The sequence below is a fragment of the Rattus norvegicus genome, chromosome 1 (assembly GCF_021556685.1).
Source record: "Rattus norvegicus strain SHRSP/BbbUtx chromosome 1, alternate assembly SHRSP_T2T, whole genome shotgun sequence".
In the NCBI taxonomy this organism is placed as follows: domain Eukaryota; kingdom Metazoa; phylum Chordata; class Mammalia; order Rodentia; family Muridae; genus Rattus; species Rattus norvegicus.
The window spans coordinates 145675946-145688824 of record NC_141534.1 but is presented as its reverse complement, the minus strand read 5'-3'; the positions used below and the strand labels follow the sequence as shown (position 1 = coordinate 145688824).

The 12879-nt window shown below is 47.0% G+C and overlaps 1 long non-coding RNA gene across 1 annotated transcript in view; it reads left to right on the top strand.

The window, feature by feature from the left end:
- Rpl27a-ps3 (ribosomal protein L27a, pseudogene 3) overlaps positions 1-12879 on the top strand; it is a 97879-nt gene that overhangs the window by 1170 nt on the left and 83830 nt on the right. The window lies entirely within an intron of this gene.

The following is a 12879-nucleotide window of genomic DNA, read 5'->3' as shown; positions in this document are numbered from 1 at the left end:
GTGTGCTGCTCCGGGATTTCCCTGGCACAATTGTAACAATTCTAGGAGCTTGCACTTAACGTTTGTGGGAAACGTTTTCTTGACTCCTAGCTACCAGCTGGTTAAAGAAACCCAAACCAGCCCATGTGGAGAGGCCACATGCAGACTAGGAGTAGGTGTTTGGGCTGACAGCCCAGCTGAGGCTTCAGCCAAACCAGCAGACACGTGGGTGAAGATGCCTGTGGATGACTGCAGCCCCCTGCTGCCGAGTTAGCCTTGGCTTGGGGCTAGCCACCCCTTGTAGTTCCTGTCTGACTTCCTGACCTGAGCCCTTCAGCACATCAAATGGTTTTCATGGGACCAACATTTGATGTAATTTGTTATCAAGGTAGTTTGAACTGTGCCCAGGCACACATGGGTAGACTTGCAAAGATGAGTCCCTGACCTGACAAACCGCAGTCATGTAGAACATAAGCCAAAAGTGCATATGGTTCTCTGAGAAGCCCACCATGAAGATTTAGGCTCTCTGGTTAGTCCAAGTTAGAGTCTCTGGTAGAGTGGGCTGCTACATGATCCCAGCTCTTGGGAGGTGGAGGCAGGAGGATCATAAGCTCCAGGACAGCCTAGGATATATGATGAGACCCTCTCTAAGAAACATGTGACCATCTGAAGTCATGGACTTCTTATGTACATGCAAGCACATGCACACACACACATACACACACACACACACACACACACACACACACACACACACACACACACACACACACACAGAGTTTGTGGATGAAGAATCCCACAGGACTGTTTCTTTCATTTACGTATCCATCTATTTGTTGAAGAATTCTTCCATTCATCACACAATTGCTGAGTGTGTGTGGAGAGGCAGACTCTGAGATCCCTCTATTCTACAGTTTGTAGCTTGATGTGCCACCTCCCAGAGGTCAGACAGGAAAGATCGGACAGTAAATGATGCGGCTTTTAGGGGCAGTGTTAGGCTCAGCTGCTGTAGGGCCCTGTGAAGATACCATCCTCTATCCTCCACCTTCCGGTGTTGGAGTGGAAAGTCACGAGCCTCTAACCTTTTTGCTTCTTTGTTTATTCCACCCCTAATTGCTGTAAACACAGTGACCTCAGAATGTAGCCATGTTTCTTAAATAGTGTGGCATCTGGAGGAGCAATGACTAATATAGTTTGGCCATCATATCAGTGTGCTCAGGGCTCAGCTGAGGACACCAAAGCAAACTGTCTCAGCCCAGGCTGCCTCTGCCACCCTGGTGGCCCACGACTTGGCTCCATCATGATGTGGCTCCTTTCGCTGCCAAGGCCCATGTGCTGAGCAATGTGCCTTTGATCTCTCTCTGGCTAGGGAAGAGCCTAGTGTCTGCCGTGTGTTTGTGAGCAGGGGACAATCCTCCTGCTCGCCCCCCAGGAGATGGGGCAGGAGGAGGGCTAAGAGAGAAGGATGCCCATGATTGAATTGTATCCCTTAAGAAAATAGGTTCGTATCTTGATCATTTGGGGGATAAAACCATTGCAATTGATGTCAAATTAAGATACAGTCATGTTGGCTTGGGATCAAAGGCCTTCAATTCAAAGACTAATGTCTTTAAAGGAAGAAAATGAAGGGCTGGAGAGATGGCTCAGCGGTTAAGAGCACTACTGCTCTTCTAGAGGTCCTGAGTTCAATTCCCAGCAACCACATGGTGGCCCACAACCATCTGTAATGGGATCAGATACCCTCTTCTGGTGTGTCTGAAGATACCAACAGTGTACTCATACATTAAATATAATAAATGATTATTTTTAGAAAAATAAAAGAAGAAAGTGAGATTTGAATGTAGAGACTGAGACATAGGGGAAATGCCACATGATCACATAGAGCAGGGTAAGGTTTCTATAAAACAAACAACACCAAGGCTTGCTGACAACCACCAGAAGGGAAGAGAGAGGTATGGGTATAGTCTCCCTGTACTGTTATGAAATGCTTGAAGCAATAAAACTATAAATAGAAAGGGTCTACTTTGGCTGACAGTTTGGAGGTTCCAGTCTATGGACCATGGACCTATGAAGAGAAGAGCTTCACAGTAGGAGCCTGGGGTGAAACGAGACACACTGGGATCCCGGAGAGTTCTCTGCCTCTCCTACAGATTCCTTCCAGATGGGACTTGAGATGGAGTAGGGAATATTCTCGTATGATAAGGTCATAGAGAAAACTATGTTAACACAAGTTCAGGATAGTGGTCCTCATGGGAGAAGACAGGACCAGCAGAAAGCTCCTATGATCTGAAGATGCACAAACATGACTTTTTAATGTTATTATTGACCCCCACACCTTGTGCCTACACTGCTCATGTGTGGCTCACTCCTCAGCATGAATTCCTGAAGATGGCATCACTGTGAGTTTCTTAAATAAAAATGTGTAAAGAACCAAGTGTTCATTATGAGCACCCTAGTTAATTAACATACACTCTGCTTCACAGAGGTCTAAGAGGCACTGGTGGAGCATGGTGATGCAGGTCTGCAGTCCTGCAGGAGGATTGTGAGTCTCAGGCCAGCTTACATAGTCAGACTTGGTCTCAAACAACACCAATTTAAAAGTCCCTAAGTAAGGGCTGGAGAGGTGGCTCAGTGGTTAAGAGCACTGACTGCTCTTCCAGAGGTCCTGAGTTCAATTCCCAGCAACCACATGGTGGCTCACAACCATCTGTAATGGGATCTGATGCCCTCTTCTGGTGTGTCTGAAGACTCAGAGACAGCCACAGCTACCTGTATGTTTTCTGTGTTTGATTCCCAGTCACTGTCACCGAACAAAGCCGACCCCAAACTATGTATCTGTGTGTGCGTGTGCATGTGTGTGTGTGTGTGTATGTTTGTGTGTGTGTACTTATATACATAATAATAAATCTTAAACAAAATTTTAAATCCCTAAATAATAATGTAGCCATTTTACTTGGTGGCATAGCCATGGTAGGGTGCTGTGCTCTCATAAATAATCTTTTATTGTGTCCCTGAAGATGAGCCTAGTGAGACTCACTGATCAGAAAAGGAAAGGAAAGGAAAGGAAAGGAAAGGAAAGGAAGGAAGGAAAGAAGGAAAGAAGGAAGGAAGGAAGGAAGGAAAGAGTCATGAAAGTGGAAGAGAAAATAGCTGTGAAGGGAAAGAATCTGTGGAAAAGGAACAGGAAGGATAATGGGCGTGAATTCTGTCAAACCACATTATGATGTTAAGTTTTATATGAATGTACTAAAATGTCATAATGAAACCCATTATATATAATTAAAGTGCTAATAAAACACTTTTTAAAATGTACTTTTACTTTGATATGAAGTGATGACTTCAGGATAGAAGAAAAAAAAGGCAAGAAGCCTACTTTCGCTAAGTGCCCTTCGGTGGAAGAGTGGATTAATAAGATGAGGTATCTGCCTGTGATGGAGCACTATTGAGCACTTAAAAGGAAGGACATTTTGACTCTGCTAAGTGACTTTTCCTTCTGCCAAGTGAACCAATGGCAGGGGGGCACCCACTACTTGAGGCCACTTACACAAAGCTCTTAGAGCAGTCTGACTCATGGAGACACAAAGTCGAATAATGTCTGTGGGGACTGGGAGCGAATAGGGAGCCAGCGTTTGATGGATGTGGAGTCCCAGCCAGAGATGCCTGGATAGATGGATGCTATACGATAACATGGGTGCTCACTGCCACTCAGAGACAGCCACAGCTACCTGTATGTTTTCTGTGTTTGATTCCCAGTCACTGTCCCCGAACAAAGCTGACCCCAAACTATGTATCTCTGTGTGTGTGTGTGTGTGTGTGTGTGTGTGTGTTTGTGTGTGTGTGTGTGTACGCTATGATTGCCTTTCTCTCTGTGTATGTGTGCATGTGTGCCTGTGTGGTTGAGGGGACAGAGAGCTGAAGGGCTTATATGTAAGAAAACATCTGAGCAAGGCATAGTGTAATCTGGCACTCGTGAAGCTGAGGTAGGGCATGGCCATGAGTTGGAAGCCCCCCAAGACCCAGTCTCAAAACAAAAAGCCTGACGGGGTTTAGTTTGTAAACAGTGGTCTTCAGTGGTCAGGCTATAGCCTGTAGGCTTTTCTCATTCACTCCTCCTCCTCAGGCTGACCATGAAGCCCCTGTCCTCCTCATTCAGCCTCCTGAGGGCCTGGATTCTGGGTGTGTGAAGCCCAGTGCAATCAGAAGGACGCCGGTTTCTATTGGGATCAGCAATGGAGACTGACGAACAACCTTGGCATTGTCAAATGATCAAGACGAAAAATAAGAAATCAGTCACCATTAAAAGCAGAAAAGTCAGCAAGTACCAGAATCAATGATGGGTTACCTTTAACACCTTTACATTAAAACCATGTCTAAGTTACGGTCCAAGGTCTTTTGTAACCCAGGCTGGTCTTGAACTTGTAGTTAAGAATCACCTCCAGGGGTTGGAGAGATGGCTCAGTGGTTAAGAGCACCCGACTGCTCTTCCAGAGGTCATGAGTTCAATTCCCAGCAACCACATGGTGGCTCACAACCATCTGTAAAGAGATCTGATGCCCTCTTCTGGTGTATCTGAAGACAGCTACAGTGTACTTATATATAATAAATGAGTAAATAAAAAAAAAAAAAAAAAAAAAAGAAAAGAATCACCTCCAGGGGTTGGGGATTTAGCTCAGCGGTAGAGCACTTGCCTAGCAAGCGCAAGGCCCTGGGTTTGGTCCCCAGCTCCGAAAAAAAAGAACAAAAAAAAAAAAAAAAAAAGAATCACCTCCAACTTGTGATCCTCCTGCCTCCAGCTCCTGAGAGTTGGGATTATGGTGTGCATCACCATCCCCAGTTTCTGTAATGCTGGGGACCAAGCACAAAGCCTTGTGCATGCTAGGCAAATACTTTACCAACTGGGCTACGTTTCAGCCTTCCTTCCCTTCTGTTGTCTATTCAAAGTCTTAGACCCACATCACTCCTTCCTTCCTAAAAGCCCATGGTAAGACTCCCTCCAGACTTATCCCATACACATTCCTTCCAAAAGCCCAAAGATCCTTCGAATTCCTGAATGGACAGTAACCTCAAGGCTTCACATACCCACCTCCCTACATATGCTTCTGCTCGGACCTCAGGACTCCAGCCAGACATGTTTAGCTTTGATGCTTAGAAGACTTCTCCCTTTCCATTTGTATGTGGGCCTCTGGACTCATGCTCTAAAAATGTCCCGTAGGGGACTGGGGATGTGCGTCAGCTGACAGCGTGCTTGCCTAGTGTGTACAATGCTCCGAGCTCACTGCATAAAATGGCATGATGGAGCATATTTGGTTCAGGAGGAGGATCAGAAGTTCAAGGTCATCCTTGGCCAGCTTGGGATATGTGAGACCCTGTCTTAAGCAAAGAGAAGCCTGCCCCTGGATCTGACTCTAGCGGTCTCTGAATGTGGAGCCCATAACCTCTGCCTGTTCCCACCAAAAACTCTCTTACTTCTCATCAGGGTGGCTTTGGCTTCACAACTATTGGGACATTGAGGTGAATCTTGTAGCCACTGCTGCTCTGCACCCTGCTAGTTCTGCAACCTTGCTGGGTAGCCACTCGTCAGTCTGAACCCCCTCACCCCTGAACATCTGACATCATTATTCCACCTCTAGGACTTTCTTCTTGGGAGGTCTCCTCAACCGATGGGAAAAAACTTACACAGACTTATTAATTGCATAATTTAAATTCAGAGCAACAGAGGCCATCTAGATGTTCCAGAGCAGATGATTTACCAGACAGACCAAAGTCTCTACATAGTGTGGATAGGATATAGTTAGAATATGTTACTGTTTGGCAGTGCTGGGGGAGGAACTCACAATCTCAGGCACGCTAAGCAAGTGTTCTAAACCATCCACAGGGCTATCCATAACAAACGTACATTGCTAACCCTTGAGGTATTACTGAAAATACCCTTGATCAAAATGTATATCCAATGTGATACTACTTGAAATAGTAGAGGGCATAGATAGGTAGATGTAAACTAAATTCTAAGTCTGCGCCTGGGTTGTGAGATGAGAGAGGTTTTCCCTGCTTTGTCTTTGTCGTCTTTGCATTTTTCGAACGCTCCTTCTGAGTGTATATCTGGAAGGCAGAAACTTAAAAGACTCCACACACACACAACAGAGAAAGCAACGGGTTGAGAGAGTCAACCATGGGCCCTGCTTAACCACAAGGCTTCCACACCCACTGAGGTGCCTTCTGCAAGCCCAGATGCTCTATCTTGGTCACAGTGTGAGAGGCCTATGTCTGCTGGGGTGGAGAGTGACGTGGCCTCTGCTCTTTGACACCCCTGCTCTCCCTGGTAGAGGCCTACCATAGAGGCAATGGTACTCAAACCTTTTCTATTGGGGAGTTAGCGTTCGGAAAAGGTCTTGACTGGTTCAAAGGGAGCGGATGGAAGGCCAGCCTTTCTTCTTTTTCTTTTGGGACAGTCTCACTACGTTACCCCAAGGGCCTAGAACTCACTGTGAAGACCAGGCTGGCCTCAAATTCACAGAGTTCTGCCTGGTTTGATCTCTCCATTGCTAGGATGAAAGGCACACTCGACTGTGCCTGTGGAGACAAGCTCTTCAATAAGAAGCTGCCATCTGAACCCAGGTTCTTCACTGTGTGGAAAAGACTGTGTGAATGCCTAGCTGAGTTGAGAGCTAATTGCCAAGGCCTTGGCAGGTGCCAAGCTCATGGAAGATGCTGATCCTTGAAGGCACCAGCTGACCTAAGATAGGGACAGTGAAGGGAAGTTTGCTTACAACAGAGGAGTCTTTTGTACTCCAAGGCTGGCCTTGAACTCACCACATAGCTGAACTCTTGATCCATTTCACCTCCAAAGTTCTGGAATTCCAGATGTACTCTATTATTCCTCCTCTGTCTCAGAAGTAAGTTTGCCTCTGCCTTGAGGCACAAAGCAGAGAACAGAAGGCTTCCCCAACCCTGAGTGGAGAACTTCCCCTGTGGCAGGCTTGGCTCCTGCCCTAGCACTCACTGTCTCTGAATGACTCCTGCCACTATGGTACCATTTTGTGTCACCAACTAGCAGGTTTCTTAAGCTCATCTATTGTGAGAGTTCAACTCTCCATTTTTAAAAAAAATATTATTTATGTATATGAGTTTGTGTCTGTATAAACAACTGCCTGCAGGAAGGAAGGATTAGATCCCATTGAAAGATGGTTGTGAGCCATCATGTCAGTGCTGGGATTTGAACTCAGGATGAAGAGCCAATGCTTGTAACCCCTGAACCATCTCTCCATCCCCAACTCTCTAACATTTACTTGTTCCCCCTTACCTTTATCCAATCCTGTCTCCCGAACACGGTGACTATAAAGCTTGTCTCTTTCTTAACTTGTGAGTTTTGACCATCTGATCAATCCCATGACTTTTGATCAGATTTCTTGGTTAGGAAATTGGAACAGGCAGTATCATGTAGGTGTCTTCCAGGGGCATAGGCAATAGTCGATTTGGTTTCCTTCCAAGTCTGGGGTGGCAGGTGACCAGGGCTGTGCCAGCTTGTCTAAGTACAAAGATTATTTTGTTGAGGATGTTGGATGGGTACCGTGTAGTTGCTCTGGGTGGCCAGGCCACCCTACTTCCTGACTGCCTTGGCACATGGACATTGGTGAACCTGAAGAGGTGTAGCTAAGGGCAGAAGAGAGGGGACCACATGGGTGGGAAGCAGGAGGAGAGATACTGGAGAGGAGAGAAAAATTTCCGTTTGGCTTTTCAGGATCCTCAGCACATCCCCCAAGCACAGCAGCTTGGAGACTACCCAAGTGCCCAGCACTAGCCTTCCCTCATGAATGTTTCATTTCAGGCAAAAAGCTCTTATCTTTCACTGGGGCGGCTTCAGGAGCCTGTCCTCCCATCGGCTGGAGACTCTGCAGACGAAGGCTTGCATTAAGACCAGAATTATCTATCCCCTGAGAGAGAAATGACACTCTATGCCCTTAGAAGGACACCTCCACCCGCATTTTACTGTGGGCCTCTGCGGAAAGTAAGGCTGTTGGGTTTTGAGGACATTTTGTTGAGGACTGAGCAACAAAGGCTTCCAGGGCAGCTGTGGTCTTGGCCAACACATTGACTCGTGTCTGGTGCCAATTACTGGATGTGAAGGGAGCTCCAAAGAAGTAAGGGGGATCGATCAGGTGTGGCCTCCCTCCACACAGAATTCCAGTTCAGATGTCTAGGGGAAATTTTGAGGGATGAGTGTCTCTTCTCATGAACCCATTCCCCAAGCTAGAGTGAGGGAAGTCCCCAGGTGTCTCTGGTGGGGAGGGGAGGGAGTGTGAACTCACTTGAAATCCAGATTCAGAATTTCTGCCTCAATGATAGGTCCTTCCTGGGCCTACAAAGACATCTTCCCTGGGTTTATCTTCTCAAGATGGACCTGGGTCCATGGGGTGATTATTTTGGGATGTAAAGGGTATTGGTGGAAGAAGCTCAGGTGTTCAGGTGTGAGTATTCTTGTGTTATCTGGGGTTCCTCACAGTCTGGGACAAGTAGAGCAGGGCAGGGATGGGAAGTCAAGGGTCAGTGACATGGATCTCCAAGAAGACTGAAAAAACAAAAATAAGAACAAACCAACCAACCAACAAAACAAACCAAAAACCCTTCTAGACCTAGATCTCAACACTGTGTGTGTGTGTGTGTGTGTGTGTGTGTGTGTGTGTGAGAGAGAGAGAGAGGGGGGGGGTTGGGATCAAACCCAGGCCCTCGTATTTCCTAGGCAAGCTCTCTACCACTGAGCTACATCTCCACTTTATACAGTGAGTCACGAGGTACAGCCCAGGCTGACTGAAACTCACGATTCTCCTGCCTCAGCATCATAGGTATGTCACCCCACTGAGCTCAACATAGTTGGTCACCAGAATATGAATGTCATAATGGAAGGATGGACACTCTTCACCTAGCAGCCGATTGTCTTGACTGATAACAAACACCTATAGACACAGAATCCTTGAGTATTTGGGTTTTCCTCCAGGGCTTGACCATTGTCCTAATGCTTGGAAGGGAGAGAGTCCATGATGTGGGATTCCTGGTGGATAGAAGAGAGGACTGAGAGCCGCAGGGAACAACTCAGGCTGGATAAACAATGTTTTATATTTATGGTGCTTTCAGAATATACGACTGCTGTTGTTTTTGTTGTTCTATCACTTGGCTTTTAGGATAGTCTAAAGGGAAACTTCCCAGTTCTCCCAACGCAGAGCAGCAGAGACGTTGGAGAGGGAGCAGCGCCACCCTGAGGCCAGGGAGGCAATGGCGGCAGGAAAGAAAGCCTGCTGCTTAGGTCGAGCAGCTGCGCGATCACATGGCCCCGGCTACATTTAGAGGTCTATTTTTTAGTCTTCATGCAAAAAATATATTTTCGTTACAGATGCTCCCAATCAAAATGTCAGCTGCTAAGCTGACAGTAATGACCAATCCTCAGAGCCCCTTCAGAGCCCCAACTTCCCAGCAGCCCCAGCGTAACCAGCCTCCATCTTGACCCACTCCCAGAATCTGTGCCTTCCAAATATAGAGACGTGAATTAGCTCTGAGCAGCTAAGGAGAACTGACCTGGGGGAGGGTGGGGATGGGTGGGTGGGGGCAGCTCTAGGGTAGAACTCACTTTATTGCCATCTTACTTTTAACTAATAAGTAATTAATTAGAGAGGGTATCGTGTACTCCAGGTTGTCCACAAAGTTACTGTATGGATAAGAATGAATTTGAATTCCTGACCCTCTTTCTGCGCTTCCCAAGTGCTGACACTACAGGAGTATGTCACCATGCTTTCCTTACATGAAATATTATTTAAATTGTATCTCTTACATATAGGATTTACAGAGTAGAAAAAAAGTTAATGTCTACTTTATTTCCTGGCATTGTCCACGTATTAATTCTGGCAGATGGGAGGATTGTTCTCACTCCCATTTTACAGACAAGGAAACTGAGGCCCGGGGACAGAAATAACTTACTCTGGGTCGCTCAGCAGTAAGGCATACTGCTGGGCTCATAGCTCTGTTTAGTCTTGGGAGATGGGGCCATTAAGCATTCAAGTTCCTGCCAAAGATTTGTTTATTGAGACAGGGTTTTCTCTGTGTAGCCCCTGGCTGTCCTGGAACTCGCTCTGTAGACCAGGCTGGCCTCACACTCAAGCTCTACCTGCTTCTGCCTCTAAATGATGGGACAAAAAGTGTGTCAGAAGAGTGTGTTAGCTCCCCTGGAACTAGAGTTCAGATGGTTGTAATCAGCCCTGTGAGAATCAACCTGGGGTCCTCTGGAAGAGCAGCCAGTGCTCTTAATCACTGAATTGCATGGCCAACCTCCTGCTATTAATAGTATCCCAGAAAAAAAAATTAAAAGTAAGTCATCAGATACCAGTGCTTTACTTTTGTGGTTGAACTCCTACAAGCAGGATTGGTAGACTGAAGGATGTGTGTATTAGCCCTGGGCACAAACAGCCAGCCACAGAGTGACTGAGGACACCCCACACTATCAGAACTCTGAATACAAATCCTAGCACTGTCCAAAAATGACGTGGAAAAATGCTTACTGTATTGGAAACTGTTCAGAAAAGAGCCATGTTCTAAAACAGCAGAATTGTTTCTGCCTTTTAAATAAAGGCATTAGTGTAGAATAAAAGACAGAGATGGAGTAAACATTCGGATGGTAGCAGCAACTGCTTCAGATTGATGGGGTTACAGGTGACTCGTTTCCCCCAAATTTTATCTTATCTATTCTCTCTCTCTCTCTCTCTCTCTCTCTCTCTCTCTCTCTCTCTCTCTCTCTCTGTGTGTGTGTGTGTGTGTGTGTGTGTGTGTGTTCAGTCAGGGGTCAGTTTTCCCGCGTGGGTCTCTGTGGGTCTCAGGGATTGGCCTCAGGCAGCCATGTTTACCTGGCAAACCTTCTCACCCACTGTGTCATCTCACTGTCCCGACTTTATTTTCATGTTTGCCTCATCTGTATTTTCTACGGGGTCATGAACTGCTCGTGTAGAAATGTTAGGTTCTCTGGAATTGCAGAAACAAACAACTGCTCAAACGTGCTCCCTGACAGAGATGGGGAGGATGCCAAGCACCAGGGAGGGTAGAGTGGGGACAGGCTTGCTTTAACAGGCACCAGCCCCAGAGTATCTCCACGCAATCCTTCTCTTACTGCGGTAAGCCTTGTGTAGCCTCCTTGCCGCTCACACTGTGCGCATGCGTCTGATCATCACCTTCCGTCTGACCCTCTTCTAAGAATCTGGCCATGCTTCTGCCTCTGTCTATAACCCGTGGACCCTTCTCTGAGGGTCTCGCACTCTCTTCATCTCCTCCCCAACTCTGATAAAAACAAACAGGCAAACAAACAAAAACACTGGACTCCCACTCTCAGGAGCAGCAGTTGTGCAGAACTATAATATCAGATTACATCAGCGACTACTGACCAGCCTGCAGATGGCTACCTTTGAATCTGGTTAAGATCCCTGTTGCTGTCCACCATTGCCTGGGGGGAGGGGGAGGGGTTGGGACTCTTTTTGCCTGCCAGTTATCTTTGACTGCTGCTCTAATACCTTCATTATTCTGCTGTCAAAACTGACAGGGTAGCTTCAACAACAGCTCTCTAAGGGCTCGTGGTTCTGGAGACCAGAAGTCTTAGTATCAAAGGGGTTGATCCTTTTGAGGGCTGTGAGACAGAAGCTAAGCGCCGCCCCCTGCCCCGCCCAGCTCTGGCCGGTTTGCTGGCAATCTTAGAGTTCCTTGGATTATAGAAGCATCACCCCCAGTCCCCATCTCCACCCACTACTTCACATGGCCTTCTTCCAGTGTATGCATCCAAAGTGCCCCCTTTTGCTGTCGACATGACGGGTTAAAGGTTGAGGAGACATTTCCATCAAACACTACTGCTTCAGTCACTGTGAAATCCCCTGCCTGCTGATTTGGTAATAACTGAGAACTTAATCTTCTGCAAACTGAATGCGCAACTGTGTAATTGCAAATGTGTGTGTCAGTGGACAGCTTTTTTTATATTATTATTATTATTATTATTATTATTATTATTATTAATAAATACAACGGAAACCAGGCTTATGACTTGTCAGATTTGTGTGGGTCCCCATTCAGATCTCAGCCTATGGCATAGCTGACCCACAAGGAGGAGTCATGCTCCAGCGCTCTCAGTTCTCTTGGAGGTAGGGTGTGACCATGAGTAATCTGACTGAGGAATGTTGGGCAAATCTGTTTCCATCCTCTGGCCTGAGAAATCGGCCTCCATTTATGGCCTTGCTCCCAAGGAAACCCGAATTCCAGATTCCTAGCAACTGATTTGTACATAACTTTCCGTCCAGACGTTAGCGGCCGCGAGACTGTGCTCTCTCAGCCATGGGTCTTCAGATGCTTTCCCACGGCCCCGGTCCTTGAAGGGTGGCTTGCCCCGCCCTCGGCTGCATTCCCACCATGCCTTTACCTGCTGCTTCTGCTCTGGAGACAGGAGTCTTCCATCTTTGCCACCCACGGTGATGCTTCCTAGATGAAAGCGATCTAGGAAGGAAGGTGGACTCATTTTGATTCCAGGTTTGAAGGTATCTTCATCTTGGTGGTGCAGGCATGGGCGTGCCCATGTGAGTCGGCTGGTCACAGCCTCTCCTCAGCCGGGAAGCAGAGAGAGACGGAGTAGGTGCCAAGCTCACTTTCTCCATGAAATGCTGCCCCCTTAAGTTCGTCTTCCCGCTTCACTTAACCCAATCTAAAGACTGTCCGCCACAGGCCCAGGGGTTTGCCTTCGGGTGATCCTCAGTCTTGCTAGCTTGTCAGCAAAATTAACCACTATGGCCTCTCCCTGCTTCTTGAGGCCCTGGGTGGTTGGGGCTGGATTACAGAGCCTGTCTTGCTTTACCTGGGTTTCAGAAGACCGTGTAGTGACATTTTCAA